This window comes from Cryptomeria japonica, chromosome 5, assembly GCF_030272615.1.
Source record: "Cryptomeria japonica chromosome 5, Sugi_1.0, whole genome shotgun sequence".
Classification (NCBI taxonomy): domain Eukaryota; kingdom Viridiplantae; phylum Streptophyta; class Pinopsida; order Cupressales; family Cupressaceae; genus Cryptomeria; species Cryptomeria japonica.
In genome coordinates this window covers 528,628,741-528,647,551 of record NC_081409.1, presented here as the reverse complement: position 1 = coordinate 528,647,551, position 18,811 = coordinate 528,628,741, and positions in this window count along the sequence as shown.

Sequence of the window (18,811 nt, the reverse complement as noted above, 5' to 3'; positions counted from 1 at the left end):
GGGGGGGGGTGAATCTGTATCTAACCGATAATTAGAATTTCTTAACTTAAAACATGCACAACATATTATAACAGTGTACCAGTATGCAAGAAATAATGTAATAAGCAAAATTAAGAACATCCACATGAAAAGCACACCATAACACAAGGATTTAACAAGGAAACCCAGTGTGGGAAAAACCTCAGTGGGATTTGTGACCCACAATATTCACTCATTGACCAATAAGAGAATATTACTTACAATAGGGGCTTGCACATGCAGGAAGGCCAACTACCTAGAACTCACTACTTAATGGGAAGTCTCACTGACTTACAATGTGGATTATACAAATCCAATATCTTGTACTGCTTTACAATAGCATCTATAATGCCTAATCCAGTACTGGTTGTCGCTCTGCTTCTTACATAAACCCTTTAGCCTATATTTTGCATAATAGGTATGCCTTATATTTTTCCTTATTGCTTGCTTATCTCCTACAAAATGTCTACAATGATCTCTTTTATATATAAGAGTCATTTTACAATTTTCCAAGTCGGTTTACAAAGTTTTTACAATAATAAACAAAATATAATATAACAAAATCCTGTCAGCCTCTGTGCCGGTATACTTCCTTTCTTTGTGCTGGTGCTAGTGTCTTAAGTGCCAGTGTAGAGTGTGATCTGCTGATGTTGGTGCACTAGCTTGTCGGTGTAATGCCTTGCTGGTATAATGCCTTGCCAGTGCCATAGGATTGCAAGGTTGCCATCAATGACAAAACCTTCAATCACCTACAATGTCTCATTGGAGTGTGCATATGCCAATAGTGTGGTGGGCCTATGACCTTCACCTCCACCACTGCATGGACAACGATAGATAAAACACTATAAATTCAAAAATAAAAAAGGGTTTTTAAAACCCTAAGAATCGAGAAAAACAACGTACCTGGATTTGATGAAAACTCTTCTCCCAACTTCAAACAAGATAGAATGAATGAAGATTAGAACAAAAAGGACGTTTTAAAGAACTAAGTAAAAGACTCTTATTAGAATTACTCAAACAAGTAATTAAATAACTAAAGTGCAATAAATGAGTGCAAATCGGTTTTATAAAGCCGATTTGCACCTATAAGGTGTAAATCAAACCCAATTTGCACCTGGATGGGAAAAACATGGAAAGGAAGTGTGAATCAAGTTCATAAACCTGATTTACACCAAAGAGACATGCTTGGTGTAAATGGGAAAAATAGGGGAAAAAACATGCTAATGACAACAATGATGTCTCAAAAAGTGTGTAATTAGCATAAAAAATATGAATAAGCATAAAAATTATGGGGGACCCTCAAATTTTCAAAAAATGAAAAATCAAGGATAACAAGTATGATGAGTTGTAATATTTAGGAAAGGGCATTTAATATCTAGGTGGAAGAATGCTTTGCATTCCTCAACAGTTGTGAATTTGGTCTTGTGAATTTGGACTTAATGATTTTGTTATGTGGACATTGCACTACTATCTTTTTAGGTTCCTGGTGTTGCAATTGAAGTGGATTGTGATGGTTGTTTGCTGACAATTTGGTTATCTATTAGAAGTGGTTTGACTGGTTCAAGAAATGCTCCACATTCTTTTGCATTGATGTTTAATGTGTTGCGACTTGAGGACATGTTTCTAATGCTCGTGTGTTATCTTAATTCAATTTTTAATTGTTGAAGTGTTATGTGAAAAGGTTTATTGATGTTCTATTTAGGACTGTGTTTCCTATCAATTTGGTATCGAGGTGTTTTGTATTTGTTTATATTACGCTAGCATGTGTTGATGTGATAGTGAGAAATAAATTCTTAGAAGTGTTGTTTGATTCTCTATGAATTTCCTTATGTGCTTTGCATGGTGTTGGATGTTCAATTTGGTGTCACATTATGTTTGATAATATGTTTATGGGTAACTGTGGTTATTTGGTTGTCAAAAGTTTGTTTTTTGGCTTGTGCTTATGTCTTAATAATATGTGCCAATGTTGGAGAGTGTTGAGTTGTGTTTGGGTACTACCTATGGTGTATGGGGATTTGCTTTGAGTAATTTCATTTGGATGATGTGTTTTGGGTTGAATAGTTGTGTGCTACATTTCTTATCTACACATTACCTTGTTGCCGACCTTGGATGATGTGTGCTAGTTTGTATATGGTTTGGAGCTACTTAGAGAAGTGTAATATGACATATTTAGTCATTTCTATCTCTTTTATTGGACCACATTCACCACAATTGCATTTGGTTTCCAACTTGATAGGACCTATGCTAGTTCCTTATTCTGACCAACCTAATTAATGTTTGTAATGAAAAATATGATATATATAGAAGATCAATTTAGTGTGATTGAGTGTTTTCGAAGGTATTGAGATGTGGCAAAGATGATGAGGTGATGTGAGAAGTGTTTCATGTGCAAATTATTTCATGACCATATCATTTACAAGGTATTGTGATGCGAAGACAGTGAATGCAATGGTGATTGTTGTTGGAGTTTGTTGCTTGTAACAAAGGTTCAAGGATAATTTTACAGCTAGAGAAAGACTTTATTTTGCTGAATCAAAGATCTATTGTTTATGTATTTTGTCCTGGAGTGATGAGCTTCAACCTACAAGTCCTTTGTATCTTTCCCTAGAGCAATGAGATTTAGCTTTCAAGTCCTTTGTATCTTGCCTTGGGATAGTGCATCTCATCTTGCAAGTCTTCTAGGTGGCAGTGTGCTTCCTTGACAATGGTTATGTAAAATAAATTTGTAATAATTTCATATATATTGTGAGTTGACTCTCACTATTGTTTTTCCCTGTTTAGGGTTTTCCATGTAAATATGTTCTCTTGTGCATTGTGTTTTGTGGTTCTATGTTTCATTGTTGATGATAAAGTTAAAGATTAGTTTATTGTATTTTGGAAATTCAAAGTTTAATTAAAGTGTTCCCCCCATCTCAGTCCTAAGGTGTGTTCAATAGTTATTTGTAGTGTAGTCATAGGTCTGACATAACACCTTGAACTCAAACAAAAAATGATTAGGATCTTCAAAAGTTTTCCTATGAAAAGTGGGTAAAACCAAAAAGATTTTTTTTCATAGGGTGTTCAAATCCTTCTTTTTTAAAGGTAATTGGATAGGAAAATGTTATATTTGCAAGAACTTCCTCCGGATGTTGTTGTTCTACTTAGTCACCAATCTCTTCTAATTGCTTAGAAGTTATTTCAATATATGATGGATTAGAAGTTAGAGACAATGATTCTTCAAAATTTAATTCAGGATTCATAAAAAATATAGTAAAAGGATCTATTTCTCTTCTCATCAACTTCCTAGGGTGTTTTTTTACCAACACTAAGGCTAAATTATTTGATTTTTCTAGATCATTCCCTGGAAATGGTGCCAATAATGATAAGAGGGGTCATTTCATGTCACATAACCTTATCTTATGATTCACTCAATGTCAACTTGGGGTGTTTAAAGCTCTTTGTGTAAGATAGATTTGTTGGAGGGTGTTTTGATAGTGTGATTTTTGGGATATTTTTGGTCCAAACATATTAACCCAGGCTCTAAACTACTCTATCTATTCTGACTTACTATTTTCAAATTTAACCTATGAGGATCTACTAAACTAACGACTGTAGTGGATAATGTTTTTTTTAATCTAAATTGGTACTCAGGAGGATGGAGTTAATTAATCTACAAAACACTTGCATAAAAAGGAAATCTAATATATTTATAGTAATGAAACCTACTTTACACTTGTAGAGATTGAAACCCTAGTATTCTTACATTAAAAAAATTTAGGTTACGCCTACATAAATGAAATCCTAAATTATGCTTTCAAAAATGATTTCAATCCTTGTGTAAAAGAAATAACTTCATTCCATCATACTGATTCAAATTTTAAACTATAGCTTCCACAATGCACTCATCTATCAAAACTATTAACTTAGCTAAACCATTTAATTGAATTACTTTAAAAACTATCAGATCATAATATAAATTAAATTAATAATGGAATGAAAGGAAACTAATCATAAATTCAAACAAGAAATCGAATAGGCCAAACTATGATTAGTTACCTAGCCTACATATGTAGTGGTGTTATTTTAAAAACAAAGACTAAGAATCCTAACTAACCACTTAGAATAATTGAGTGAAAAATTAAGAGATCAAACTAGAGCGCAAGAGATATCTGGAGACATCTAGAGTAATTTCAGGAATTGGCATTGCAATTAATGGAACAGGTGGTTCCTTCAAACATGCAAGTGGGAAACAATCTCAACTCAGCAAAAAACTTTGAGATGTTTCAAATCTTCACTATCCCACAAGGTGTTTCAAGAACTTCTCATCATTACACTTTGAGAAAGATCAAATGCATTAACATCCCAAACATTTATATAAGTATATCCTTTCTATATTCCTTCATAATTATATCAAATAATGTTAAGAAAGGAAGACATATACCATTAGTTTCAAAGTTCCATATTAGTAAAATATTAAAATTGTGTATGTATGTATTAGAAGCATGAAAAACATAGCATCCTGCATGATCATCAAGAGCTATCTATTATATTAGTCATACTCTAGTAGGATATGATCTCAACTAAATTCCTATTGAGCTTGCATGTCTTGTGTATTATTTACTTCACAAAAACTGCAACATTATATGCTTAGCCATCAAACAAAGCTCATAGCTAAGATTGATCATTTAAATTACTTACTTAACAGAGTCGTTCTCACAAGACAACTATTAAAATGGTTTATTATCCTTAATGTTGATGATTTTCTTGCTACCCTCAATCCTAAGAGAAATTATAAAAACATAAACATGGGATTACGAATCTAGGTCATATATTTGACTCTATCCTTAGATTAAGGACAAGAAAACACAACATTAACAAGGATAAACAAGCCTTCTTCACTTCGAGCTCCACCAAACTCAGGAGGGTGTTCCCAATTCACAAGTTCATACAATATCATAAACTCATCATTAAATAACAACTGTAGGTCGTTAATGGTGGATAATTATCATATTCATAAACAATGGGTGTTTACAATTCACCATTATTTAATATTAATCTCATTTCTTTCCCATAGTCACTGAGAATAATTAAATCTGCATCTCCATTTTAGCATATATAAGAACAAATGATGAGAATCTCATACTATGTTCCTTTATCCTTCGAACACCTTTGAGATACTATAATTGAAAAAACTTAAGAAAGAGAATAAAGAACATAAAGGAAATGCAATTTTGAATTTCTTGAATGTTTTTGAGTCGAATCTTGGAGGTTTCATAGACTAGTGCCTAACCCAAGGTGCAGAGTCAAACCCATACCATATGCAAACATCAAATGATATTTTATCTTAATTAGTGAGATTTTATGGCATTAATTCCTAATACTAATGCTTCCCCTATTTTTATTAAATAAATCATTCTTACAAATCCATATTGTATTCTTAAACCTATCATAATTCGTATGCAAGAATTTAATCTCTTCCTTGAAAAGAACCCACAAACAAAATTACACATTCACAAGATTTTTGCAAAGACAAATAAAAAAATCCTTGATATTATTATTCATATAAGATGGAGCAATAAAATAAGGAGACAGTTACTGTAAAATATCCATGATAGTTCATAAACTAATTGATATTAATGAAGGAATATTTACATTCTTTTTTGTGAATGATTCTTGACCTGACTTAGACACTGCTATTCTACCGTTTTCAGTAGAACCCCCCAAAAAAAATTTCCATTGAACAAAATCCCCTTTTTATAGCCCTAGAATTCCTTTTATAAGAGAAAGGAATGCAACAAGCTTCAGGTTGTTTACAATTGAAATGTATTTTTTTTACATGCATGGAAAGGAAATATTCCTAATATGAAACCTAAAATAGAAAAGGACAACATATTAGACTATGTACACTAGAAACCATCCTAGTGAAGAATAAAATGTTGTTGAAAACCAACTGCTTGAGTTGTGCCACCATCACATTACTAATGACATTGGGGATGCAAGATTATCACTATACAAACTAGCAGAGGACCTCATAGAGAAATGTTGTAATCGAAATAGGGGGTCTAGCTTTAGCTATCAATTTGAATTAAATGGGCTCTTTGCTAGAGCCAACTCTTCCCTATCCTCATTGTTCTCCCCCCCAGACCCTTTGCCTCCTATTCATCAGACAATGAAGGGATGAGTGTAGGTCACTTTTGAAAGGATTTTTGCAAATTTAGTTGCCTTTCAATATCCCTTTAGCTACAAAGTAGTTTACTGTAATATTCTCCACCCAGTGTCATTGAACTTACATCTTGTAAATACACAGTCTGTTTCTATAGATAGGCTTTCTATTTTTGAAACTATTCTCAAATAAACATAGAGGGAAATACTTATAATGCTTCTTGAACAACTCATCAATCATTGACTTAAGAAAAAACTTGACACTTTGAGTTCAAAAGCTCTAAATATAGCCAAGCTTGTTGTACCATGCATATAAAGCATCATTTTTTATTTTTGTCTTTTCAAGTGATTTGAACTTATCTTCTATTATTACTTAACTGCCAATTCAATTCTTCCTTCAAGAATAATCCATCATCTGTACCCATGTAACTTTTCATGCCATTGAAGTTCTTCCTTGATCTTATCACACATAAAGTCCTCTAATCATCCCCTCTAACAATGATCTTTTATAGGTAATTCATTGGGATCTTCTTGCTTTCCAGCCACAAAAATCACATTCTCAGCTTGTTGCTTTGTCGTCAATTTTGTGTGTTATCCTTCCAAATCTTTTCCCTCAATCAAAAGCATCAGTGACTAAAAAATATTCAAACTTCTTTTGATAGAGAGGGCCTTTGTTAATCAAACCAGCCGAGAGTCATCTAAAGCCTTACCAAATGCACAATGATCTTTGGCTTTTGAGACCACCAATATTTTGTTTCTCTTTCTTAGGCACTCAATGAAATCCCATAAGATGTCTCATCCAGTCTTGAGTTAACATGATAGACACTTCATTTTCTGATAGAACACCCTTCGGTCATTTACATGGGAACTCATTTAGAAGAGTGGAAACCTCTTAGCGAGTGACAAGTTATTCCACATGTCTTCCTATGGTCACCCTCCTCAGACACTCATTCGAGCATAAGAAAAACATTACTAAGCTCTGAGTTCTTTGACTCCCATGCTTCATCCTTAAGACTCAAGACTCGGTGAGAGCTTTGAAACACCTCACTGAGTACCTGGGTTGATATTTCTTCTACAACAGGTAATACTTCTCGGAGCTTAGTGAGACACTTTCCCTTATCTCACTGAGTCCTAAGTTACATCAGTTGGAATTTAGACACTCAAAATGGTGTGCACAACATCTCAATGTGTAAGGAACCATTAAAATTGAGGTTGACTTAAAAACAACTTAAAGTACGTGCAGATAAGTCATGTCCCTAGGGCATCGTGGAAAGGGGCCAAATACTAGGTGTAGGATATTTAAACATTATGAAGGGAATGAAAGACTTAAGATACATAATATGCAATAATTATCAACTAAAGTGAAAGCACTAGAGCATACGGCTGGTGGTGAACAATTAAAACCCATGAAAGAACAACTTAAGCCAAGGTTGATCGAAAAAGGAGGTCATTGAGAAAACATAAAAACCTACCAAAGAGAAATTTGAAAGCACCTTAAAACCAAGGTGAGGCTTAAATCCAAACCCTAAGGCATTTTGCAAAAGCAATTGTAGGGGAAAATCAATGCGTATAATCTTTATTTTCACATGTGCACCAAAAATTTCTTTTGAATTTGAGGGTTATAACACTTAATGAGTTTGACACTGAATATGTTGAAATAAAAGCCATCAAAGGACATGCTATAATAGATAAACTTGCAGATGCACCTATGGTCGATGATCACCCATTACTTTTATTTTATAGATGAGTCAATATTTTACATCATGACTATAATTATGGCAGTTATAATTTGATAGGTCTTTTATACAACATGGAGTGGGTGTTGATATCTTAATCACCAAACCATAAGGGGATTATATTCCTAGATCATATCGATTAGCATTCCCTTGTACAAGAAACATTTTAGAGTATGGGAAACTTATCATAGGGCTTAGGATGTTTTTTTATCAAAAGATACATGGGATATAAATTTATGGTGATTCCCAATTGGTCATTCAATAAGTGAATGGTGATTATTAGAGAAAGGATTAGAAACTCATACCCTTTAAATGAATGGTTGATGACTTCAAAAAGTTTTTCACCTTGATCACTTTTGACAAAATCTAAAGGATAAATAATAAATCTACTAATTCCATGGATGTTATCACATCTCTCTTATATATGCCACATAATTCTACATGTTATGAGTTCTTGGTGGAACATCTCTTGATTCCCGCCTATGAGGTCCCTCAGGCTAAATTGTTATGTGAAATTTCTTGGTCCTAATTCTCCTTGGTATGGTGACATCTAAAACTACCTTCACAACAACATTATCCCACCCAACATCTCTAACAATAAATGTCACACCTTCATCCATCAAGACTCATTATATTATCATCACTAATGCCCTAGATATCAAAGAGGTCTAGATGGTACTCCCCATAGATGTCTAAAGCACAACAAATTCTAAATTGTATTATGAGAATTATGCAAGGGTATATGTGGGGCTCACTCTAGTGGTCCAACCCTAGCTAAGAAAATTATGAGGATTGGATACTACTAGCCCACTATTGAAAAAGATGCCTATCACTTTGTGAAGAAATGTAAATAGTGTTAGATTCATTGAGACTTGATACATGCATCTGTACTGTTGAAAAGAGACTATATAGGTAGTCAGATGTTGTCATTGATGGAAACCCATATCAAATATTCTATCTGCAGTGTGTGATCTGATCCTACCAGAAGACAAAATAAACATTTGGTTAAGTCCACTGAGCTAGAATAAGGCATCTGATAGAGGTTAGCATTTTGGTCGGTATTTCATTTTAGTTGAATAGTTTGTGTTGCGGAGCTAAGGGAATCTTGATAGATGTATCTAGTACCTTATTCCATGATCTTAGTGGTGTAGGGAACCTCTACTTTTCAGAGTGTTTTCATGACTTAGGGGTGTCTAGTGATTGTCTTGTGTTTACTTGTGTTGTAACAATGGGTTGGATCTCAAAGATCACCTTGGATGTAATAAAATGCCTTTGTGTGGTCAATAACCTCTCAGGTGCACATATAAACCTAGAGGTCTATTAGGCCATGTGGGCTTGAATTATGATTTTTTGTGTTTTATGGTCCTAGAATGTTGTCTTAGGTGTTTTGAAGGATAATGATGACCTTGGATGTGTTTGACAAGGTTTAGGTGTTTAGGGATTAAAATTTGCAAAAGTTGCACAATTGTTGTCATTGTTGTCAAGCAACTTTTCAAAAGTTGCCGGTTGGAATAAAACTTATCCGCAATGGTCATAACCATTTAAAAATTGGTTGTGGTAAATTATAGGATCCCATATATTCTTTTACAACTGAAGAAGAAAGGTTGTTGATAGTGGTTGATTATTTGGAGAAGTTTGGTGGAGTGTTTGGAATAAACAAATCTGATTTTTCCAGAACTGTGTTGCATTTCTGTACTGTCCATATAGGGAATTGAATGGTTTTGTGAAATTTTTTCTTGTTAAGAAAGATAACTAATTTAACTTTCAAATGAACCTGGTCTGACCTCTTGAAGTGGTTTTTCAAGGAAGATATTGACAATTTACTCTCAGCAGGTCCGAAACCCTCCATTTTCCTAAGGTGTCGTATAGATGATGCCCTAGCTTACAATATAGTCATTGGTTTTTAATGACCATTTGTAGAATGAAAATTAGGAGGGTTTATTATGAGATTCCAAAGGGGCAATATCAAAGGAGTTGGTTTTGTATTTTTACCACTAAGACCTAGTCTAAACTTTGTGAGGATTTAGATTAGAACAATCAAAGATTGATTGATTTCCAGATGGGTATCAGTGGGAAAGGGAGTTAGATGATTTAATTGGTGTATTTAGACCTTCTAAAATCCCTTTGAAGCATTTTACCTTCCTTGTGATCCCATTGCCATACACTTCCTTTGCAACCCAGGCCTAATTTGATCAACTAGGTCTGTGACCCAAGTAGGTACCTAGGAGTTCTAGAGAAGGGTTGAGGTCTAATTCTTTGGAGTTTGGAAGAGGTTCATAAAGGGTATTTGAAACTAAAATTTTTTTAGGGCCTTCTTTGGCACTTTTTGGAGTAAAGACCAAAAAAGAAGGAAAATAGGGCTACTAGTCAGGTAGGTGTGACTAGGGGTAAAAGAGCAAAGTCATTACTCTTGTGAAGAAAGAAAGTTGTGAAAGGTTTTGTCAGGACCTAAAAACACTGGAAAGGTGTGTTCCAACCCTTGTGAGGGGTATAATCTCAAATTTGGTTTTGGTGTGAGTTGAAGCCTTTAAAGGCTTGAGATTGGAAGAGGGAAAGGTGAGTGTGATGGTATCAGAGCCATAGAAGAATCTTAGGAAGAGTTTAAATCATGGGAGATGGGAAAGAGGGACAAAATGAAGAGGAGATACCCTCTAGAGTCACCAATTTAGAATTGGGTAGGATAGCGAGGGAGAAAATAGCCAAGAATAGAAATATGGAAGCAAAAATAGAAAAGTTGAAGAAGGATTAGGTTGGGAAAGAAGTTGTCTCAGACTCTGAAGAAGAAGAAGAAGGAGGAGAAGGAGAGAATTGAGTTGTACCTGCAGATCAAAGGCAATTTATTGAGGCCCTTAAGCGAGTAGGTGGAAGGGACACTGAGGCTGAATTACCCGTGTTTCAAGGAAAGATGAATCTAGAGGAGTGCATGGATTGGATTGAGGCCTTAGAAAACTATTTTGAATATGAGGAGGTGGTAGATAACCAAAGAGTGAAGGTGCCTAAGTGAAAATTGAAGGGTCCTTTCCTTAGTTGGTGGAATTTCCTACAAAGGGAAAGAGTGGTGGAAGGTAAGAACTCCATCACTTCATGGAAGAAGATGGTGGCAAAAGTTAAGAAGCAATTTGTCCCTGAGGATTATGAGATAATCCTACATAGGAAACTAAAAAACTTGAGGAAAAAAGATTTGGATGTTAGTGCTTACACCGAGGAGTTCCATAAAATGACACTTAAAGCAAAGATGCTGGAGAGTGAGACACAAAAGCTAGCAAGGTACATGAATGGCCTTAAGTTCAACATTCAAGATGAACTAAGTTTATTTAATCCTGAATCAGTGCATGTGTTATCAAATGGCACTTAGAATTGAGGAGAAGAAAAAGAGGAGAGGAGAACACCATAATAGAGGAAGGGGTATAAATTTTAGAGGTAAGGGAAGATTCAATGGTAGAGGATCATATCCTAAACCCCAAAGAGAAACAAGCAGCCAGGAAGATGAAGGAGAATCAGGGAACAAAGGTAGTTTTAGAGGAAGAAGAGCAAGTGGTAGAGGAAGGTTTGGTGGAAGAGGACCTAGTGTTTTCATTGGTAGGTGTTTCTCTTGTAACCATGTTGGACATCAATCCTTTAGATGTCCAGAGAAGCAAGGAAATGGTAGTCAAGAGGGTGAAAGAACAATATATTTGATTCAAGAAGAAGATAGTCAAAGTATGACCTCCTACCACACATCAACTTCAAGAGCTATAGACCTGGAGCAAGGAGAGCTCTTGATGATCAAGAGGACACTCTTGAAGGAGCCTATCAGCAAGGAACCACCTCAAAGGAAATCTCTTTTCAAAACCACCTACAAGGTACAAGGTAAGGTTTGTAGAGTCATTATAGATTCTGGGTCCACAAACAATATAGCTTCTATTGAAATGGTCACCAAGCTTAACCTGCAAAGAATACCTCATCCCTATCCCTATAAAGTATCTTGGTTAAAAAAAGGACAACAAGTGTTGATTAGTGAACAAGTTTGGGTAGACTTTTCAATTGGTGGATACAAGGATAGAGTGTTGTGTGATGTGGTAGAAATGGATGCTTGTCATTTGTTACTTGGTAGGCCTTGGCAATATGACATAGATTCTAGGCATGAAGGTAGTAACAGTTTCTATACCATCAAAAAAAATGGAGAGAACTTCACCATGACCCCTCTCCCAGATGACAGTAAGGATAAGCATATTGTGACTAGTGTCATGCTAGTAAGGAGTTCATGAAAGATTTGAAGGAGAAGGATACCCCTTGCTTTGCAATAGTTGTCAAGCCTAAGGATGAACCTAAGAAGCAATCTAAGAGCCAAGAGGAAAAGAGGAAAGTAGGTCCTAAGGAGGTTCAAGATCTGCTAGATAAGTATAAGGGAATAGTTGCAAACAGTACCACAGATACCTTACCTCCTCAAAGAGAAATCATTCATTGCATTGACCTTATACCAGGTGCTACATTTCCTAACAAGGTGGCCTATAAACTGACCCCTGAACAAAATGCAGAAGTTGTAAGACAAATCCAAGAATTGCTAGAGAAAGGGTTCATTAGAAAGAGTATACGTCCATGTGCAGTCCTCACAGTGTTAGCTCCTAAGAAAGAAGGAACATGGAGGTTGTGTACAGATTCTAGGGCTATTAACAGGATAATAATAAGAAATAGATTCCCAATGCCAAGAATAAAGGATTTGATGGATTGTCTAGGAGGGGCCAACTATTACTCCAAAATAGACTTGAAAAGTGGTTATCACCAAATTAGGATCAAGGATGGAGACCAATGAAAGACAACATTTAAAACCAATGAAGGTTTATTTGAGTGGATGGTAATGCCATTTTGGCTTTCCAATGCCCCTAGTACATTTATGAGGTTAATGAATGAGGTTCTTAAGCCCTTTATCAATCATTTTTGTGGTAGTATACTTGGATGATATACTGATTTTCAGTAAAGATATAAATGAACATCTAATGCACTTGGATTTGGTGTTGAAAAGGTTGCATGAGGAGCAGCTGAAGATCAACTTGGACAAATGTGTTTTCTTGTAGGAAGAACTAGTGTTTCTTGGATTTGTTGTTTCCAAAGGTAACCTGAGAATGGATCCATATAAGGTGGCGGAAATCCTCAATTGGCCAACACCTAGGTCTGCAAGTGAGGTAAAAATTTTCCATGGCTTAGCAAGCTTTTATAGTAATTTTATTAAAAATTTCAGTGGGGTTAGTACGCCTATGATAGATACCATAAAGGGTGGAAGAAAGTGCCAATTTGCTTGGAATGATGAAGCTAATAAGTCTTTTGAGTTCTTGAAAAAAAAAATTGCAAAGCAACCCATCTTAATCCTCCCTAATTTTCATAAGGTTTTCACTATTGAATGTGATGCATCTAAGAAGGCTATAGGAGGAGTCTTGAGTCAGGAGAGTAGACCTGTGGCCTTTTTCAGTGAGAAGTTAAATAAAGAAAAACAAAAATATTCAACCTATGATCTAGAGATGTATGCTTTGGTGCAATCTCTTAGGAAATGGAGGCATTATTTATTGCCTATGGAATTTGTTGTATACATTGATAACCATGCTGTAAGATTTTTGAATAGGTAGGAGAAACTCAATCACAGGAACATGAAATGGATGGAGTACCTTCAAGGTTTCACATTCACTATCAAGCATAAGAAAGGATTGGCAAATAAAGTTGTAGATTCTCTTAGTAGGAGGAACTTGGTAATCCAAGAGATTCAATTGGAAAGCATGGGGATCAATGCTATGAAAGATATGTACCAAGAAGATGCAGATTTCAAGGAGGCTTATGAGGTTTGTCAAGCTATGAATGAAAGGTATCATATTGATTTTTCTGAGTATATGCTTCAAGAAGGTTTACTTTTCAAGGATAGTCAGCTTTGTATTCCTAATTGCTCAATGAGGGAGAATATTGTCAAAGAAAAGCATTGTGGGAGTTTTTCAGGATATTTTGGACTTGATAAGACACTTGAGTTGATTAGAAGATTCTATTTTTGGCTAAGAATGCAATCAGATGTGAGGAAATTTGTTTCAGAATTTTGGGGTGTCAAAGGGCTAAAAGCACAAGTTCAAATGTAGGTCTTTATACTCCTTTACCAATCCCTAGAAAACCTTGGGATTCGGTCAGCATGGACTTTGTCTTAGGCCTTCCTAGGACTAAATCAGGGTATGATAGTGTATATGTTGTGGTGGACTAGTTTTCAAAGATGGCACACTTTTGCCATGCAAAGTTACTCATGATGCTTCTAATATTGTAGGTTTATTCTTCAAGGAAATTGCTAGACTTCATGGGTTACCCTTGAGCATTGTCTCGGACAGGGATCCAAATTTTTGGATAACTTTATGGCATAAGTTAGGGACTAACTTGTCTTTCTCTTCTTCTTATCATCCTCAATCTGATGGGTAGACTGAGGTAATAAATAGGTCCCTTGGAAAATTGTTAAGGTGCTTGACCAAGGATCATGGAACTACTTGGGATACCATTCTTCCATAGGCAAAATTTTCCTATAATGACTCTGTGAACATAAGTAAAGGGTTAAGTCCTTTCCAAATTATGTATGGAACACATCCCAGGGGTGTTCTTGAACTTAGAGATATGAAGAATATTGATAGAAGTGTAGACACCTGAAATTAATATTTAATTAATTTAAGCCTATCAACATAATTAATTGACTTTAATTGTAATATCCTTATTCCTCTCAGAATCAATTAAATCTAATTTAATTAATCTTGTCACTATTGTCCAATAATTAATTTATCAAATAAATTAATTATTCCCCTATTCTTCTAAAGTCCCCTCTAATAATTATTTCCTCTAAACCCACTCAGTTAATTAATTCTAATTAATTAACCTAGTCATGTGATTCCTACAAATCACTTTTCCTAATCCCACTTAGCCTAATTAGTCCTTCTAGAATCTCTCATAATCATGCTTATCATTGTTCTCCAATTTTTAATTCCCACTCATGCCACATCAACATTGAGTCTCTCAAAGAAATTCAAATTTCTTTGAATCCCTCAATGCATCCTTATTTTGGAATTTTTTAATCCTTAAGTTTGAAATTCAAATTTCTCCCCCCTTTTCCCAAGGAATTTTATATTCCTGTTTATTTTCCCAATGTTGGCAAATGCACACTCCAATGAGAAATTGTAGGTGATTGAAGGTATTGTCATTGATGGCAACCTTACAATCATATGTTACCGGGAGACACCGGCACAAAAAAGATTGATTATCGGCACCATGGCCGATAGGAATTTTGTTTAATTGTATTTTGTATTTAATTGTAAAATATTTTTGTAAGCCGACATGGTGGATTGTAATAAGACTCATATAAGTATAAGATCTTAGAGACCATTTGTAAGTAGGATATAGGAAGTGGATAAGGATATGGTTAGATTATTGCAGACCTAATGTGCAAATTGTAAGGCAGATCTTGGATAAGGGTTTATGATTATTACAGAGCTTAAACTAGTACTGAACCTAGCATAGCAGATGCTGATCTGAAGAAGTACATGACATTGGATTTGTATAATCCATTTTTGTAAGTCAGTGTGACTTCTTTTGTAACTGAGCAGTGAGCTCTAGGCACTTGGCCTTCCTGCATGTGCAGGCCCCTATTATAAATAGTAATATTCTCTTATTGGCCAGTAAGTGAATATTGTGGGTCACAAATCCCACTGAGTTTTTTCCCACACTGGGTTTTCTCGTTAAAATATTGTGTTGTGGTGTGTCTTTCATGTTGTGCTTATTATTCTTATTTACTGCATTAATTTTGGTTTACCGGTACACAGTTATGCTTTTCATATAATAAGTTCAAAAAATACACTCACTAGTCAGATACTAATTCACCCCCCCTCTCAATATCTTTGGGAATCATAACAATTGGTATCAGAGCCTGGTCCTCTATTTTCAAAATCCTAACAGCTTGAGGAAGATTCTGACACTGGTAGAGATGGAAAACTTGAGAAAGCAATTGGAAACAGCTCTTTCAGACTATGATGCAGAAAAAGTGAAGAATATCAAACTTGAAGATGATTTGAAGGCTGCATAGGATATCATTCGAGGAATTCAAGAAAATATCACTATTGCAAGAAACAAAAGAAGAGAACTTTATGAAAAGATGTAGAATGATGATGATGAAAAGGAAACTCTTAATGATCTGGTGAACAAACTAAGACAAGAAAATAGTACAATGAAGAATGAAATGCAGGATATGACTATGAGATTTTGTAAAGAGACTAAAAATCGGAAGAAGAATGAAGATGAATTGAACAGAAGAATCAATGATGTTGCAAATGAAAATCTAAGACTTAGTCATGAGAATGATATGCTAAAAATAGATCTAATTCACTTAGAAGATGATAAAACTGAACTCATGAGATAGAAAGATTTCTTGGAAAATGAATTGGCTACTGCAAATCAACATAAGGAGAAATTCAAGAAAAGTTCAGAAGAATTTGATGACATGCTGAAGAATTAGAAACCTAATGGTAATACAAATGGCCTTGGCTTTGAAGTTGGTGAAAGCTTCGGTACTGCAAACAATCATGATCACAACAAACTGGTAAGACAACCTAATACTTACAAATTTAATGGGAAATACTTTAACTATAACAAGTATGGTCATAGAGAAAATCAATGTAGATCTAGAAATTATCTGAACACTAATGCACCCACTGGTCAATGTTCTAAATGCAACAAAGTTGATCATAATTCAGAAAATTGCAGAATGAATGTAAGATTTTATGTTTGTGGAAGATTTGGACATCTATCTAATCAATGCAGAACACATACCAGCATAGGATATGGGAAAGCTATTCAAAAAAACAATGTGACTTGTTATGCTTGTAACAAGATTGGACATATTGCAAAATTTTCTAGAAGTAAGACATCACTGACAAATAACAAAGGACCCAGCTTGAAAGGTAAAAAAAAAGTTGAAGAGGTAAAGCGAGAATTCTCAAAGCAATGGATTAGAAAGTCAGATCAGAATGTTGATGGGAATACTCCTCCACCAGTAGAATAGAGTATCACTCCACTACTAGGAGATTCTTCATCTAACTAAAAAATAATCCCTTGGGGGTATGGCAACAAATTGAAAACATGCTAATTTACCCTCGGTTGATGGTGAGAAGTTGGATTACTTCCTTACCGGCAGATGAGTTAAGTTTTGACTTAACCGACAGGCATTAAATGTGGTAGTTGAAGGAAATAACATTATAAAGCAAGTGTTCTGGCTCCTTTTTCATTCACCAAGCATTCAAATCTCCAGAGAGTGCAAAAATCTTGAGCGAAGGCATCCTTAGTGAAAAGTGAAGCAGTTCATTCAAACACTCATCCTAAAGGTAGATTAAGGTATTTATAACTATGGCTTCTTCATCTGCACCTGAATTTATTGCAAACCCTACTTTGATTGAAGTTATCAAGCGCCCTAGACCCGTGTTCAAACTTATTCCCAAAATTGCAAAGAAAGATGATACCCTAGGAGCATTTTTGAAAATACCTAAGGGAGTAGTTTATGCAGAGGATCATAGAATGTATATACATTGTCATATTGAGGAACTAGGAGATGATGAAATTAAGAACATGTATAGGACTGTAATTTGTGATGAAAATGGTAATGTTAAACCGGAACACAAGATAGTGGAAACCCTAGGTTTTGTGGACATTCTTAGTATCCTTGATCTTCCAAAAGATGTGATAAGGATTGTCTTGAGCAGAGTTCATGGCGAATTATTTTGGTTGGATTCCATCCATAAGATCACTAAAGAGGTAGTTAGGGTAGTAGCAGGCTTACCTTCCACCGGTAGCAGGCCTGACAGAACTAAGAAAGTACCAAAGGACACTGTGATGACCTTAACCGATGCAACATTTGACAAAAGATCTGTAAGAGTCAATGATGTGAAGGACATCAATGTTATATTTGTCAGTGTGATTCTTGGTTATAAGGACTCACATGCAAACAGACTGAACTCAGTCTCCAGCTTATGTATTAAAAGTGCATATGACATGATAAATAATAATGCAAGAACTGATGTATGTGAATGGCTTAAAGATGAACTGATAGACAACTTGAAAAAAATCAAAGGTGATAAGAAGGGAACTTTCAGATTTGGTAACTTGCTTGTGTGCTTAATGCTATACATTACAAACGAAGTACCCGGTATTGGTAGGAAAGACTTTGCTTTTGATATACCGGTAGGAAAGCAACTGTTAGACATACTAAACAACATGGGAGATGATAGCGAGAAAAATATAAATGAACATTTTCAAGCACTGAAGGCTAGAATGAAGACAAGAATAAGGCTATCTCAAGAAATTGTTGATAAATATCAAAAAGAGATATGCGTTATGATAAAGAAAGATGAAATTTGGATGGAGGCAGTTGTTCCTAGAACTATTTGGGTTATAGAGATGGGATATGAGGCTGATGACAACATAGTTGAAACTTATGCAAAAGCCCTCATAGAAGCCCCTAAGGAGCCGACAGAAAAAGTATTTGGCAATGCTGAAACAATTGAAAGTGGCATTCAATCTTAGAAAAGAGTTAAGAAAACTGAGCAAATAGTTAGGAGAGGTTCAAGACAGGCAAAAGCAATAAAGGAAGATGTTTTGAATAAAACTGGTATTAAGGAAAGTGAACTAGAAGGACTTCAACCGAAAGTACATCTTTCACCGGTTGCAACTTCTTCTAACAATGAGATACTGACTGTATTCAAAATGGTAGAAAGAAAAAGAAGACCCTCACTAGCACCCTCACCTACACTCAGAAAGACAAGACAAAAACAATAGGCAGTTAGGCCTCCAGCTAAAAAGATGACACCTAAGAAATTAACACCAAAGAAGAGAGAGAAAAGGTAGGTTATTCCACCATTTGATAAACTTTTGAATGAAATAAC